This window comes from Sinohyriopsis cumingii, chromosome 13, assembly GCF_028554795.1.
Source record: "Sinohyriopsis cumingii isolate HCF-2022 chromosome 13, ASM2855479v2, whole genome shotgun sequence".
Taxonomy (NCBI): domain Eukaryota; kingdom Metazoa; phylum Mollusca; class Bivalvia; order Unionida; family Unionidae; genus Sinohyriopsis; species Sinohyriopsis cumingii.
This window is the reverse complement of record NC_142973.1, coordinates 63,465,442-63,479,415: the sequence shown is the minus strand read 5'-3', so window position 1 is coordinate 63,479,415 and position 13,974 is coordinate 63,465,442. Positions and strand designations below refer to the sequence as shown.

General features: G+C 34.9%; 1 protein-coding gene across 6 annotated transcripts in view; it reads right to left on the bottom strand.

Moving 5' to 3' along the window:
- Positions 1 to 13,974, bottom strand: part of LOC149785713 (transcription factor ETV6-like) — a 119,939-nt gene that overhangs the window by 59,494 nt on the left and 46,471 nt on the right. For 2 of the 6 annotated variants that reach the window (XM_089979579.1, XM_089979583.1), the window contains exon 1: positions 6,237 to 7,236. The exons of 3 other annotated variants lie outside the window; for them this stretch is intronic. The gene's annotated coding sequence lies outside the window, so the exon portion shown is untranslated. Of the gene's footprint in view, positions 1 to 6,236; positions 7,237 to 13,974 lie in introns of those variants that run through there. One more of the 6 variants, XM_089979580.1, reaches the window with a different exon arrangement.

The following is a 13,974-nucleotide window of genomic DNA, read 5'->3' as shown; positions in this document are numbered from 1 at the left end:
CACCTTTTCATGAATTGATAGAAGCATCAGTGACGTGCAAGATAAAGATTTACTCTAGTTCATCGCAAAATCTACAACGTATAAAGACTGCAAACATCCCCACGTGTTCTTGTGTTTACAAGCATAGACGAGTACATTTAAATATGAATAAGGCTTGTTTGATGTTTTGAAAATAAAGAAACTGTAGCTTGCTGACACAATATCTGGATGCAATGAATGGGGGTGGGGGTGGAGTTCTACTATATTTTACATAGCGTCTCAGTCCAATATTGAAAAAAAAAATCTTCTAAATCTTCTTTAGAATGTGGACATGGAACTCCTAATTTAAAGTTGCCGAATGTTCAAAATATCCATGCTGCTTAAAGTGGGACACGTACCTCAACGTCTTTTCACTTTCCAACATATTATTACACCCATTAAAATTAATAGTTCGCATGAATATTTTTTAAAGTATATAATTTAATATCAATGGCTTAATTTACCATTAATAACTGAGTTCTAGCTTTTTAGTGTAGAAAGATTGCGTACGTCCGGTCATTATAATTCGCCTAACCACAATCATAACATCTCTGACCTAACCCACCAACTACTGTGTATAGCATGTCGTCTTTCTTAGTGAATACATGTACCCATGTTTTAGTGATGCCATTCAAACCTGTTTTAATATAACAATGGCTAGTTTGCAAATGATGTGTTATGATGCTAACAAAATGGCTCTAGATGCTGCGATTGAGACAAGTATACGAACTTGGTTAATACATACCAAACGAAATTATTATTGGATTATATTTAGGATGTGAACTGACTTTCTCTTCGAGAGATAGCAGCCATGTATTGTAGAAGGATTATCAAAGTACAATCCAAAAAAACAATTATCAGCAGCGTTTTTACTTCTTCCCCGTCCATATTTTGGAGTAGCGAAAAATATTACCGAGTATCAGTAATATTGGATAGATTAAATATTTTTATTGTATATAATAACGAAATAAATATGTTCACATATTAATATTTATTTTAAATTCTTGTAGCTCTTTATCAATGAAAATAATTTGCAAACAAGTTGAGACGAAATAATAATCGCCAAGATGCATCATATATAAACATGTGTTAATTCTCAACCCAGATCTTGAAGTTTGGGGTCAAAGGTCACACTGCAGATAATATTAAAGATACTTATTTTATACATTTATAATTCAAAACTTGTCTAGATTTTGTAAATGAGTGCTGGCCAGAAATAATCAATCATACAACAAGAAAAAGCAATTTAGGAAAGAAAACATAAAGGAAGGTTTGGTTCAATCAAATGCGTAATTGGCCTATTAAATTAAAATTGTACCAAAAAAAATGATAGTTTAAAATTTACAACAAATCACACAGCTCAACTGCTGACAATAATGGAAAAAAAAATTCAAATCAATTTTCAAATTGATATCTGATGAATGGAATTAGCATGATGGAACTATAAAAGTCCAATCTAGTTGTTTCGAGTATTTTCAACCGCTTTTCCTCGCAGATGTATGTCGTGCAGTAAATTCGGAAAATCCCGCAAATAATAACTTTTAGTCTACTGTTACTTCAGTTTCAAATATTTAAAGACTTCTTATTTTATTACTTAATATATTCCTTTTATTGTTAAAACGTACATTGCTCGAACAGCAAATCGCCGCGCTTTTGCACTTACAGACAGTAGGTTGGCAAAGTGTGAACTAAGACATGGGGAAACTGGTGATTCCATTTAACATGTATGCTAGGGATATGGACTATTCCTTATGTAGTTTTAGTTGAAAAAGGTGTAATTCGCCGATTGGTGGAGAGCTCAAATTTTACAGTGTGTATTTTGTTCATACGACGAGGGCTTCCGTGTTGGCATACGTAGTTACCAGCCAGTATGATGTCAGTATATGTTGCATTCAGAAACCGGCAGCGACAGCGAACGTCCAGAGTCGGTGTAGACCCAGTACGGTGTTAGCACCGCAAATGTGTAAGAAACATAACATATTTTAAAATTCAGAGCATTCGATTATGCTAAATAAACGACAGCAACGACGATATTTATGATTTACACGATAAACGACTACAATGACGATATGAATTTCGATATACATTACTACAACAACGATATGAATAACTGACGCGATAATCGACTACATTGATGATATATATGATTTCCGCGATATACGACTACAATGACGATATGTATATGATATACGCGATAAAGCTGCTTTCAGAATGTTGAAAATTAAAAGTGAATAGTTTTAATCTATCGACAAGGACACTGTAAGATCTGTTTACACTAGTATTGATCGCTTCTTGGGGCTATGCATGTTTCAACCTGATAAAACACCCTCGTCAACAAATGTCACTGATTAAGAGATCGTAAAAACAGGAAAGATTGATCGGTTGACATTTGTACTTCTTTATACAGAGTGAATGCTTAATCATTGTACCATGAGTGTGTGACCCATGTCGCATGTAAAACAATAAATACCGTCCTTACTCGATTATGAGGCCAACTGCAAACTGCACAGACCCAGGTCTGCCGTCGCATAATGCGACGACAGATCTGGATATACGCAGTTTTTTAGGCGTAATCACTAGAAAAACAATATAAACCCTGATCTGCCGGCGCATTGTACGACTGCAGACCAATGTCTATCTTATTTCCAGTTGCAATCGACCTTTAAGTGAGTATATATGGTATATTGAACAGAGAGAGAGAGAGAGAGAGAGAGAGACAGAGAGAGAGAGAATTCGGAAGTATCTGCTTAACAATTACGACAACGTCTGGGGTGAGATAATTTAAACATTAAAAGGTGTTACCGAAAGTAGTACCACATTTTGTGGAATGCATCCTAATTTCGAATCGCAAAAAGAAAGTATTATAACCTTTCGTGGAATCTGTCCCCCAATTTCAGACCGCAATAATTCTAATATATGTTTGTGACAAACAACTGTATTGCACTGAATGCAGTGGCTTGCGATGATAAAAGAGTGCAGTGGCAGTGGAATGGTTCGAGCGTTCTCAAAATAGTTTGTGGCGCCGCTAATTTGCTATAGAGAACAGTTTTTGTCAGTTGTCAACCTCCCTCCTCCTAAATATACGTTTTGTGGAAACCTACCACCAGGGACGTCATTTCAACTTTTTCGGTGGTGGGGAACTTGATTGGGGGGGGGGGGGAGAGAACTTGACGGGCTTGTTAATTTTCGTTTTTAAGCAACAGCAATTTTACATTTTACAGCACATGCACGGGGGGGGGGGGGGCAAATGCCCCCTGCCCTCCCCAAATGACGTCCCTGCCTACCACCCGTTATACTAAGGTCAAGGTGAAAAGCTATCAAAACGTCAGCTCCAAACGAAGAAAAATGCTTCCGACGGCGCCCCTTTCGCCTGTCACCCGTTGATAACTATTCCGTCACTGACAGAATGGTAATCAATTCGTAGTCATTGTAGCTCAGTTGGTATGGCGCCTCCCTCGTAATCAAAGGGTGGCTAGTCCTATGTTCAGGCCAGGCCGGGTCGACTGTCTTAGATTTCTGTCGGAAAGGCACTGGGCTTCCATGTCCTTGACATGAAGTAGCCTAAGTTGTGCTGAAAGTACCGTAAAGAACAACAAAGAAGATACTAATTCGTTTAGAGGTATAATTATAGCAGGCAAGGTTGACCAACGTCACTTCAGCCATGGATCCATATCATCCATGACCGATGGAGTTCAAGGTTTGAAAGGAAAAGTTTCCACTTTTAACATGTCTAAAATACAATGGAAAATTAAAACAAAATACAATGGAAAATTAAAACAACTTGACAACTCAGATGGTGTGACTTTAGTCCAAAATCCCCTGCACTTGATCCGTCCCTACATGTAAAAAAGACACTTATCCAGTCCTAACAGATTCAATCCGTCGTGCGAGGTTGTACGTTAAAATTCAAAGACAAACATAAACAGGCGGAGAGACATATAAAAGAAACAGAAAGGAAAAGTAATGAACAAAGAAGATCCTTTTAAGATGTTTGTGCTTACACAATAGCTGTTTACTATGAAAAACTAAATGTATCCTTTTGAAGATGGGGCTCTGTGCATGACTGAAGAAATTACATCTACTCGTACTTTTCCGCGTGCATCATGCAAAAGTTATTAGTACATGCATTATTATTATCATTAATAGCAATTATTTTTATGCTGCTACTACTACTACTCTTAAATTCGACGTTAAAATGTCAACACAATATTTACTAATTCAGCCAAATTTTGTTTTTAATCGAAGATAATTCAAAAAAATACGGAGATTCTTGTTCAAACGGAAATGTAATGAAGAAAGAAGATAGTATATGTAGCGTGAGGAGAGAGGTTTAAAAAAATGTAATAGACATAAAATATGATATGAAATGCTTGACTGGGAAAGATGCAAGATTTGGCTTACTAAAGGAAACCACTGCGATAGAGTTGAAGTTTATATAGCTACGATCGTGGCACAAAACTGAAATCTTGGAAATTTCCTCCCGTCTCATATTTTGAATAGATGTATCTTACCTCTAATGATAATAGAGCCGGTCAATGACTTCTAGATATGCCACACGTGGTAGAGGTATGGCATGTAGTAGTTTCAAAACTTACGATAAAAATCCACTGCTTATTTTGTATATGGTAGATTTGCGTTACAGTTAATACTATCTTAAACAATAAAAGACACAAGTGTGATCCCACATGCGATTATTTCCCAAACATGCATAATTTTTTTAACTGAAACCAAACCCTTATTTTATTGTTCTTTAAAATACACTAATGCTCTATATTCCTTCGACATGTTATCATACAAATTATTTTCTACCAAAACTGGTTCTTATGTATGTATGTATGTATGTATGTATGTATGTATGTATGTATGTATGTATGTATGAATGCATGCATGCATGTATGTATGTATGTATGTATGTATGTATGTATGTATGTATGTATGTATGTATGTATGTATGTATGTATGTATGTATGTATGTACGTACGTACGTGTGTGTGTATGTATGTATGTATGTATGCATGTATGTATGTATGTATGTATGTATGTATGTATGCATGTATGTATGCATGTACGTTTGTATGTGTATACATGTAATCCTGCGAGGTAAAAGATAAAGATCCAGATTATGAAATTATGTAAAAGGTATCTCAAATGAAATATAAAGGTAATAAATATAATGTTCATAAGTATTATTTTATGTTCATAATAAACAGTGGCACTAAACAGTCATAATTAGTATTTTAAAATCCGTTTGAACAGAATAGAGGTCAATTTTTCAAAGTCATTTTTATACTGTCTGTTTGACCACCAGTTGCCCATAAAATTATAAGTTTGTCGATTCCGGTAGTTTAGTATAGCCACTTTCAAAAACTTCAAAGTTCTTTTTTTTATTGTCCGCTACCCAAATCATTTATTTGATTTATTTTTCATATAAAATGTACAAGCTACGGCCGCACCATTATACAAAATATTTTCCAAAATTTTTAAAAAAAGCAACCAACAGCTTTATTGTAGCAGCGAATTTTACATGGGTCCTATTACATGTTTATGAGAGCGACGGGATAATAAAATCCAATATTAAAGTCGATTTTGAAAACAAACAAAAAATATACCGGTGGTACTGAGCAGATCTTTTGTAAATTAATAGGATCTATACAAAATAACTAGCTTATGGTATGGGAGTAAAACACGTTGTTGATATATGTCCTTTATATTTTATGTTAAGTCTTTGATCGACAGCGTATATTGCAATATATGTAGATAATATTGGCGAAAAGGATACATTATTTGATATTGTATATTACTTTAAGATAATAATAGGTAATCGTAATAAACAATTATGAAAATATATATTCATTCAATATTATTTGGACTGGAAGTCCTAAGCTTTTCATTTGTTACCTGTTTCATGTGGATTATACCCTTCCAGAAAGAATCAATGCACCCGTCTTGGAAGGTACTTCCGGGTCTAACTCCCATAGACGCTGGCGCACAGACATGCACATACGCACATCTGATAATGACAAACTAACATAATGCCAGCATGAAGGTCAAAATTTTAGGCCTTTTACTGCAGTCTTAGCTGGAATGTTCTACACTCTCATATTTATCTATATACCTGAGCAAATTTTTGGGGTGAATAATATAAGTATAGAATACTTATTTCTTTCATATGTAAATAAACATTGCGTATAAAAAAAATGTTGCACGAATTTACTTACCTCATTTATACAAACTATATTGATCCACGGATTTTACTTTCTCCTGGTCTATCGTGAATGTTACTTCTGTTTCTCCAACCGGAACACTGTTTTTTTTCTTTTTACTGTGTCTTCACGACAGAGATTATAATTTGTTTTGGCGCATGATATACGAAGAAACGAAGCTCCATTCTTTCAATCGGAAATTCGACCCCATACCATTTGTTGTCATCGTATCATTTGTGCTACCTGCCACTTCCTCAACAGTGGCATAAGACGATAGCCAATTAATACTATTTTTCGTCTCAACAAGAAAGGGGACGACTAAAATCTACAGCAGCGAAAAAATAATCTTTTCTGAATCTGCAAAAATGCCTTGAAATATTAAAACAATTAGTTGCTAATTATTTCATACCATCGCTTTGAAGTCCACGAAAACACTTGGAAGGGTGTATGAAATTATACAATTGGATGGCAGAAATACTGCGGAAGAACGATTATCCAAACAGATTATACAAACTGGGCGTGTCCCACTTTAAATTCGATTCTTTTTTCAATGAGGAACGCTCGTGTAAACATCAGAACGCAAAATGGTGCACGATAAAAAAGGACATGGAAACTATCCAAAGTTGTTTTCCATCTCCACATAGAATTATATCCGGTTTTGGTATAAAGTTATGAATTGTCCAGTATCAATAATATCCGCCCGCCCTGTACTTACATACCTTCCTACTTCTGCTATTGTCAGTGTCATGTATATACACGTACAAAACGACAGTTCACGTCAACAACTGCACTCATGGGTCAATTACTGTTAGACTACTGACAATAAGGTAAGAGCACCGTTAACAAGGTATAGAGGGCCCATCTTCATCAAGTAAACAGCCTCCAGTATGTTTTCCCTTCTTTTTTTTGGTCACAGGTATCATTTTTCATCGATAACTCGGGGGTGCTTTACATTTTTTTCCACGAAATTAACATTCACAGATAATTTTTAGGCGCGAAATGCGTTATCGGTCGATTTACTTTACCCGGAAAAAGGAATGAGATCAGAGATTGCCAGCCAATCAGCGTTGAGGTGTAAACTTCCTGGTCAGGATAACGTATTATCTACAATGGTGCGTGCTATACATAGGGTCTTCATATAAATCACGACAAAGCATGACAAACTACTCCGGGCGAAAATTTAATTGAGGACAGGCTTTGGGCTGAACTCTGAGAACAGTTGATTCCGCTTCTGACATATTAGTTTGAGTACAAAAATATGTGATCTAGCACAATTAGCTTAGCAGAACAATTGTTGAGACGTACATCTGTTTACCTACTGTATTGGGAATATGAGCACGTCTGTATAAAATTGTTTGTATATCGTGACTGGCAGTGCATGTGGACCCAAAAGTTCGAACATAAACTTAATATTGCTTAGCGTTTTATGACAGGCTCGCATAAAATGGAAGCAGAATGAGAGGGAAAGTTGGGTGCGGTATGGCCGAAATCGGTTTCGAGTTGTGTGTGTGTGTGTGTGTGTGTGTGTGTGTGTTGGAAACGATACATTTGTGAATTCCCTTGCTATTTTTTAAACTTATTAAAGAAATCTGATTATCGTTTCGATGTTTGCGTTTTCTGTTAATAAATGCACAGATTTTAAATCTTTGAACAACTGAAACAATCAATGACCTTACATGCTACCGTAAAGAAATATTGCATGCATATAGTGTTTTATAGCAAGCAAAGATAAAGGACAGAAGGAAACAGAATTAAGGAATATTTGGATATCAAACTTACATATATGGTATACCCGTTTTACAAATTGTGAATTGTACTTTTTTGGAAACTGCTATGGCTACCTGAATCTATAAAGCAACTTAAACTTACCTGTACATATATATGGAGGGGGATTACCGCCATATATCTATGCATATATTTTCTAATATTCCTTGATGCATTATTGTAAATTACTGTTTGCAAGTGGTATTTTCACAATTCTATCCATGTATATTGCATTCTTTATTGATGCAAACTGTACATGGCAGTTTGCATTTGCTACTTTCCTTCTGCATTATTGTCAATGGATGCTTGCAAGTGCTACATTCATAATTCTAGTCATACATTTTCTATTCTTCATTGATGCAATCTATAAATGGCTACGAGCAAGTGCTTAGATCTACTTTGCTTCTGCGTCATTGTATCTTGCAATTTTCCAACTACTGAATTGATTCTGTAGTTTGTCGTATGGCAAAAGCTATAGCAGTTATTGCAAGTTTTAATATTCTATTTAAACTTGTTATATCACAAGTTATACAGATTATGCGTTCTAAAATCATGATTATAATGAAGCATCAAGCACGTTGCAAGTTAGCATCACGGAAGTTAGCATAAAATAATGCCTCATTATAACAACAGATGGCGCTGTGACACATCAATTTCTTACAATATGACTATTCCCCTGACCCTTGCAACAAGAGGTTATACCACTTTACGGCAAGTTTGGGGCGTCTATTTAAACTATCATTCGAATTATATTACCGCATTACAGTCAGGTGATTTCTCAGAGTACTAACATTCGTAAGAGAGGTGGCCTGCAAGAAGCACAAAACAAATAAATGTATAAAATGTATACAATTAGATGTATTTACACAATGTTTTATTTCCGCTGACCCTTCTCACCCCATTTTTATTTGGACGTTTTGTGGGTGTAATTTACCGCTGCCTCACAGTGTCGGAATAGGGTAGCCGATTACCAGCAAGGTTTAAGGTCCTAATTTGTTTGTATATTCTCATTCGCAATGTTATCAATTTAGAGTACGTTTATTATGTTAGAGTGCAGAACAAATTCTTTTTGCACCTGAAGGCCACACTTTCTCTCTTATGTTTATTCACGAGAGAGGGGAGGGGGGTACATTACAGAGATGAGGATTCCGTTTATTCTCTCTATAAATATATATATGGTATGGATGATTATGCAATTACCAGCAAGTATTTTCACTAGTTGTCTGTGACAAGTACCTCATATCTCCAATTTAATTTTAAATCTCCAATTGCAATACAATAGTAAGAGGCAAATGAATTGAAACAAGGACATCACGTAAATTTAATATACATGGCTCCCGCGCTTTCTAAAGATACATTTCCAGGTTATTTCCAGAGTGTTTCCAGAATGAAATTAATTTTTTCCAAGTTCACATATGACTATTACTGAATGGAATTAAAATACATTTTAGATCATAAAATATTCTTTTTCTAACTCTAAAGATGTTTCTGTTTCAAGACTCTCCAAATCATCTAAGTCGGAAAAGATGATCATGTACAAAACCAAAAACGTATCACACGAAACAAGATTATATTCCTATAATTTGGCATATAAAGTCATTTCACTGTACAGAATACAATTTATGTCTTTATTTTACTGACCTGCATTATGTTGCTATATGGAAACAACATAATGAACATAAATTAGTTTTGATTCATTTCAAACCTTTAACTCTAAAGAATTATATAGCAATATATATGCACGTTATACGAACTAAACATTTCCTGTCACAGTATTCAAAAAACAAAACAGTAAAAGTAGAGTATTAGAATCTTATCTTGTAAAGAATAAAGTTTAACCCAAAATGTATGTGTGCCAATAAAATCCCAAACAAGATTTTTCAAACAACCTATACTCCTTAAGACAATTTGATTACAAAATTCATTATCAATGTTTGATTCAAATTTTGACAAAAGACCTTCAAAATTATACACTGCTGTATAAACAAGGACTGAATTTTCTGTAAAATCAACTTGTCTTCTTGTGAATCGGTAAACCGGTCCCCAAATCTGTACTGATACAGGGTCTCCTGTCGTTTTTTAAAATATAAAACAAGGGACGACAATTACTCATTTCTCCTGCGTTCCAGTCAAGATTTGCAACCAATGTTTCAAGCTACATCTCTCTGAGTAATAGTTTCGCACCAAAGTTCAGCTCAGCGATTCGAAATTTTTGGACAGTAAATTTGGCTTAAATCAAATAGCAGTCCGTTTTCTAATCCGGGTTTCCTCTGAATATTCCACCCCATTTTTTACATTTGGACATTTAGGTTTTGGTGTAGGGTCAAAGCAATTGCATATCGAAAATTTAGAATGTGCCGCCACCGTGTGGTAGTGGCATTTGATAGTCGTTTACCAGCGGGACTAGCAAATTTAAACAACGTTATACTGACTTATACCTGCATGAACTCGATAGGAAAATTATTTTCTCAGAAAAATGGCAAGTATTATATTCTTTATTTCTTTAATCCGCTGACAGACCAGACTCAACTACAGCATAGGTGAAACCTGACAAAGTGCTCAGCCATTTGCACTACTAGTCACGTGACTTCACATATCTCAAACCACTACATGGGACGTCCAATAGACACGTGATATCAACAACAAACTCCATTTTAATGATGTTGTACAAAAATTAAATTATATTAAATGCAATTCAGATACCTTTTGAAGAAACCAGAAAGAACATATAATTCTCAACGTATTTATTTCGAAAACAGGAAGAAAACTGTCGCTGTCACAGCAACCTGGCCAGACAGATTCATCAACCAATCACGTGATCACCAGTCACATTCGTCAGTCATGTGATAAACAAAACTCCGGTAGTTGTTCACAGAATAAATGTAAAGAATTTTGTGTTCTTTCGTTGTTGTGTTTTTATTACAACCAGTATACAACTTTTATTTAATGTTTTTTTTTTCTTCTTCTATAACATTTGAAAATGTGGGTTGTGAGATCTGTGTACTCGTGCGACTAGCAATACAAATCCGAGTACCAGGTCAAATTTCATGAACGTCGTAGTTTTGTCTTGCCTTTCAGCAGATTAAAGACATAAGGATTTTAATACTCTCAATTTCTGAGAAAATAAATAATTTTCGTTTCGATTTCATGCAGGTATGACTCAATTTAACAAAGAATTTAACAAAGGCCAAGCGGATAAGCTAAAACGCCACCATGTTGTCCTCTTGTGATGCTAGACTGGTTTTCATACCTTCCAAGTAAGGAAATTAAACGGATATCGAGCAGTCTGTGGAAAAAGTCTACAAGACGGATCTAATGCACTGATTTGCGGATTGACTTAACACACGTGTATGGCAAAAGATCCATACTGCAACCTCTCGGTCGAGAAAAAATATCATTTCTCTCGACTTTTTTCCGATTTCCCGGTAGCGTGGGAACATTGTATATACTACATCATAGCTATATGCTACAAAAATATGAACTTATTTCATTATAAAAAAAAAAAAATTCTAGCAGTATAAAATACATTTTTTTATATCTAAACATAAAGAACATTTCCACACAATCATGAGATGCTTTATTTCCACAGATATCAAACTGGAAACTACATTTTGTTATTTAAAATCGTATTCATCCATATATGAAACAATATTTATAGTACAGAAAAGATGATTGCTTGTAAGGTACTTCATTGACTAAACATCAAACTCTTTTGGTAGCAATAATAAAACTATAATATATTGAATATAAATAACGCTCCTACCGCTACCAGTAACCAGCTCAATTTTCTTTTATTGTTACTGCTACAATATAGTACCAAACCTGCTTGATACATTTGGATATGAAATTAATCCAGAAGTTAAAAAGATTAATACAATTTTTTCTTCAAATATCTTCTACAAATTTGATTATTTTCTGTTAGAAGAGTAAGATGCTCCCCACACATAATTAAAACAAAACTTTTTAAAGTTTTTAAGGCTTCTCACAGCTCAAGCTGTTGTAGCATCCACCCCACCCACCCCGCATAAACATTTTCATTAGTCTGTGATTTTATCATTATTTTTATCCTGTTTAAAATATAAGCTAATATTGTCATATCACAAAAAATATCATAAATATAAAACGGTATTCATAAAAGCGATATTGTTAGATAAATAAGTCTAAAACAAAATTTATAATACAGGTAGGCCATTACAAGGAACAAATACCCGGATTGTCTTGTCACATTGTTCTTATAGACTTTTTTGACAATCCCTTATGTTTTTCACTTTCACATGAATACGACGTGAATAAAGAAAAGCTTTTTACACAGTTTGGCTTTTGGATTGGACATACACTCATAACTGCAAATTCGAGGAATTAAAACTATAAATTCTGGATTGGCCGCGACACATTTCCTTTTGTATACCACATACATTTGTAAATTATGCCTCAAGAACAGTCAGGTTATACTCCCTAGTGACTGTTTCAAGAATTAATTTTTAAAAAACATTCCATTACTCGATATGTATTCAATATACACACTTTACAAAAATGCTCATCTGATGGAGAACTGTTATTTGCGGGCAATACAATAAGTTATTTGCACTTGCTATGAGCAAAAAACCATGAAAAGGATTATATTTTATTTGCTAATTTTTTTTTTTTAAATTTCTGATTCGTTGATCTTCACAAAACTATTACATTTATGACCCTGAGATGAAATTTTAAATTTGGCTGTTATGCCTTGGAGCGATGGATAAGGTAAATTTCATAATTTAATGACGTAATCACTCAGCAGAGAGAGAGAGAGAGAGATTCCTAAGTTAGTTTCTTTACAGAATAATAGAAACCACTAGCCAATTTCTGACTGCAGTTGTAACATCTACTTTATAAGCGTGCAATGCATTTTAATGTGAGTAAGAGGCCCCCCCCCCCAGTACTATTCATCAGAGAAGACACAAGACTGAGTATCAGAAATTGAAGCCACACAAGTACCAGTTTGTTACTTTGTGAAAAATGGAGTCATTATGAGAACATGGAGACCACCTTGTGTACCTTCTGGTGATGAGTGGTCAGTGAATATCAAATTGTTTTCCATAAGTCGTATAGACAGGAATTCATAGTCTAGCCCATCAAACTCCTTAAGCTGGTCATTTTGTTGTCCATAAGTCGTATAGACAGGAATTCATAGTCTAGCCCATCAAACTCCTTAAGCTGGTCATTTTGTTGTCCATAAGTCGTATAGAAAGGAATTCATAGTCCAGCCCATACAACTCCTTAAGCTGTCATTTTGTTGTCCATAAGTCGTATAGACAGGAATTCATAGTCTAGCCCATCAAACTCCTTAAGCTGGTCATTTTGTTGTCCATAAGTCGTATAGACAGGAATTCATAGTCCAGCCCATCAAACTCCTTAAGCTGGTCATTTTGTTGTCCATAAGTCGTATAGACAGGAATTCATAGTCCAGCCTATAAAACTCCTTAAGCTGGTCATTTTGTTGTCCATAAGTCGTATAGACAGGAATTCATAGTCCAGCCGATAAAACTCCTTAAGCTGGTCATTTTGTTGTCCATAAGTCGTATAGACAGGAATTCATAGTCCAGCCCATAAAACTCCTTAAGCTGTCTTTTTGTTGTCCATAAGTCGTATAGACAGGAATTCATAGTCCAGCCCATAAAACTCCTTAAGCTGGTCATTTTGTTGTCAGTAAGACTAATCAAAAGATCCTGAATTATTTTTATTGCCAAAACTTAAAAACGATGTTTATAAGTACCATAGATCTTGTCACACTTGTCAGATGGTAGGAAATCCCAGTCAGAAGACATCCAAGGCACACATGTAACCTATTCCTGCATTTGACTATTTGACAATCCATTTAGCAGAAAAGTGGTAGACTTTCGGTTCCTTACCTAACACCAAGTCAAGCAAACAATGCTTGTTGACCATAATGTATGCGTCCTCAAGATTTCCCTAGGCTATTCCTTTGAAGAATATTAAAGCAAAAATT